Genomic DNA, 4160 nt, shown 5'->3' with positions numbered 1-4160 from the left:
ATTATATATATATATATATATATATATATATATATAGAGTATATATATATATATATATATAGAGTTAATTTGCAAAATTCATGTAAATCATGTTTTTTTTTTCATTTTGCATTCCAATTATTCTCAATCAAACTGACAGCTAACCATACAGGTTTATGCCACTGAATTTTCCAATAAAACAAAATAATCTTTCAGCATTTAACAAAAGCGTGAAACTAGCCAACACTTTTTAACAACACACACACACACACACACACACACACACACACACACACACACACACACACACACACACACACATGCTGAGCTGAAAACACTACGGAGAGCTGTGCTTTACTGTCACACTACTTGATTTCATTTTACTCTCATCAGGAGGTTTTAACATCAAAAACATCAAAAGCATTACACTACTATTAAATGCATAAACATTTATAAATACACTGCTGTCTTGTGCTGCATGTGTGGGAAAATAGGTCATCTTTCAGTTTTAGAAATTGCATATGCATTATTGTTCATCTTGCATGAACTCACATATACACACACACACACACACACACACACACACACACACACACACACACACACACATCCTAAAGGCTGTGACTAATGCACATTTATCATGCACATCCCCAGCAGGAGTGTGTGATGACATCAGTGATGATCTATGTGTGTGTGTGTGTGTGTGTGTGTGTGTGTGTGTGTGTGTGTGTGTGTGTGTGATGTGAGACGAGGAGAAACACGTGTCTGCTCTGTGTGTGTGCTTGAAGAAATCACAAAAACATAAGCTAACAGGAAATGCCTTAAAGGGCCGTTCACACAAAACGCACCTTTGTGTCTAAAATGCAAGACGCAGCGTTCAGGAATGGTTTTTAAAAAGCACAGCACTCTCCTCCTCCACCGTGTGAATGAATGAAAACAGTTTCCATGACAACTTGCTATTGTAAACAAAAGCTTGCAATGCTTGCCCCGCCTCCGCGGTCTTCTGATTGGTCCACCGTTTTGGAACTGACATTCTTTAACTTGACACAGCGTCAAGTTGCCAAGTCTGCAATTTTCCTGCGGACTTGGTCTACTTTAACATTGTTGCCGTGGGTTGAAGCAACTTAAATAACGTGAAATTTATCAGAAAGAGCTTTATTGCCAAGTATGCTTGCGCATACAAGGAATTTGTTTCAGTGTTATTAGCTTCCAGTACACAGAGACGCACAGACAATAAAAATAAGAGAATAAGAAAAAATACACATATGTAAGCATAAATAGACCAAAAATAAAAAAAATAGAAAATAATAATAATAATAATTGTAAAAATTGACAATAGATATGTATGTACAGTTGTGCTATAGGTGATAGGATGGAATGCAGGGATGTGTTAGGGTGGAGGTGGTAGCAGTAGATGTTTTAACTGTTCATAAGGTGGATCGCCTGGGGGAAAAAACTGTTCATGCGTCTGGTAGTCCTGATATTTGGGGCTCTGTAGCGCCGGCCGGATGGTAAGAGTTCAAATATCCTGGAATGTGAATTTTACCAGGGGAACCCCACCAAAAAAACATGTATTTTACCCACGGAATGCTATTTTTAATAGGGGACAGCCATCGAAACGCGATTAAGCTAGTTTTGAGTAGCAATTGAGCGAAAACCTGGCAACCCTGGTCTTAAAAACACAGCGCTCATGTGCAAGACGCTGCAAAAGACACAAAATGTTAATGTCACATTGCAGTTGGACATTCGTCAAACATTTTTACATCTTACTACTAGTTTCAGAGAATGTTCAAAGTAATGTTCCCATAATGTTTGCTAAATTATCAAATGAAAAGTTCTCTTAATGTTGCAAGATCAAGATAAAAATGTTTCTAAATTTGGACATTCAGAGAACATTTGGAAATAATGTTAGCAAAACATTCTTAGAACATATTTTGTCAGCTGGTTTAGTCCTGTACACTGTTGCCGCAGGTTGAAGCGACTTAAACAATGTGCAATTTATCCCATGGAATGAGAATTTTACCTGGGGGACCCTGCCAAAAAACCTGTATTTTACCCCACGAAATTTTTAACGGGGGGACACCCTTCGAAACGCAACTGGGCTAGTTTTGAGAAGCAATTGGACAGGTTTTGTTGTGAAAACCTGGCAACCCTAGTCCTAAAAACACAGCGCTCATGTGCGAGACACTGCAAAAGACACACATTGTAATCACAAGGGTCACACACAACTGTCTAGCTTCTGTCTGTTGACGTAGAAAAGCTATAGAAATGTAGCACATTGGAATAGAAATGAACAACCCCTCAGAACGATCCAGCAAGGTTCTCTCAATGTTGTGAACAAACATCTTCCAGTAACGTTCATTTACAGTTATTTGGTCTTTAATAATGTTCTTAAAACGTTCTTCCTGAAACGTTTCAGCTGGACATTCGTCCAACATTTTTACATGTTACTACTTGCTTCAGAGAATGTTAATGTAATGTTCTGATAATGTTTGCTAAATTATCAAATGAAAAGTTCTCTTAATGTTTGCAAAATCAAGATAAAAATGTCTCTAAAATTAGACGCTCAGAGAACATTTAGAAACAACGTTTTCAGAACGTTCTTGGAACATATTTTTTCAGCTTGTTTAGTTCTGTACAGTGTTGCCAAGTCCACTGTTTTCCCGCGGAATTGGGCTTCTTTAACACTGTTGCCGCGGGTTGAAGCGACACCAATAAAGTCATTTTTAGCTCCTGAAATACGAATTTACCAGGGGAACCCCGACAAAAAAACGTTTATTTTATCCCCCAGAATGCGATCTTTAATAGGGGACCCCCCTCGAAACTGGATTGGGCTAGTTTTAAGTAGCAATTGGGCGGGTTTTGTTGTGAAAACCTGGCAACCCTGGTCTTGTATTGTAAGCAACTGTTTCATGCACGTGCACAGCTGTACCTACAACATCTTCCACTTCCATTAAAGATTACTATTCCATTCTATTCAGGTGACTCTGATTTTCTGTTCAATCTGTCTAATCAGTGTTGAATTTAATCACAGCAGAGCAGGTTTTAGATGATAACACACTGATTATTTTCTTTTATAGTCTCAAACTACATTCAAAACCAGTCTTAAGTAGCACGGGTATATTTGAAGCAATAGCCAAAAATACATTGTATGGGTCAGAATGATCGCTCTTTTATGCCAAAATCATTAGGATATTAAGATCATGTTCCATTAAGATATTTAGTAATTTTCCTACCTTAAATATATCAAAACTTAATTTTTGATTAGTAATATGCATTGCTAGGAACTTAATTTGGACAACTTTAAAGACGGTTTTCTCAATATTTAGATTCCACATTTTCTAATATTGTCATATCCTAACACACTATATACATCAAAGGCTATCAGCTTATTTATTCAGCTTTCAGATGATGTATAAATCTTAATTTAAAAAAATTGACTAGTTTTGTGGTTGAGAGTCAAATATGACAATATTCTGGGTGAAGCTGCCTTCAAAACACACACAGACACAGAGGAGGAGGAGGATGAAGGTGATTCCATATGTTACAGACACATATGTGGAAACAACAACATCTTAATCATCATCATATTATTATTATTATGTATTCATTATTTACCTATCTAACAATATTAGCCCAACAGACACATTTAAACCTTTACTCTAATGATTTGAACAATCTAATATTACTAATATCAAACACAATTCTGTCAGAGTTGCCATAAAGGGCACAGCATTAGAACACAAAAAGAACACAAACAACAAACAAAATCGAAAAATGTTACATATCTGACATATTTTGTTTGGGTTCGTTAGTCCAAATCCACCAAAATAAGCTGTTCTTCTTCGTGTTTCTCACAGAGGAGGCTGAAACACACTCACAGATGTGTGTAAATAGTGGAATATTATTTATAAAACGCTGACGTACCGTTTGTGGACGTATTTGATGGTATCCTCCTGTTGTGCACCCGCTCTGCCGCCGCGTGCCCGATGACAGCTGTCACTGTGCGCGCCACACATAAACACACACGCGTTCCCGCGCGTACGAGACCGTGACAGAAGCGCGCGCCAGGCTCTTTGACTGACAGGCGAGAGGACCAATGAGAGGCTAGTGGTATAAGACTCAAAAACTCACATTTGTTGTTAATGTCACTAAATAGGACTGTAAAAACCGACGTGAAA

The sequence above is a fragment of the Garra rufa genome, chromosome 4 (assembly GCF_049309525.1).
Source record: "Garra rufa chromosome 4, GarRuf1.0, whole genome shotgun sequence".
NCBI lineage: Eukaryota > Metazoa > Chordata > Actinopteri > Cypriniformes > Cyprinidae > Garra > Garra rufa.
Note: the sequence above shows the minus strand (reverse complement) of the source record.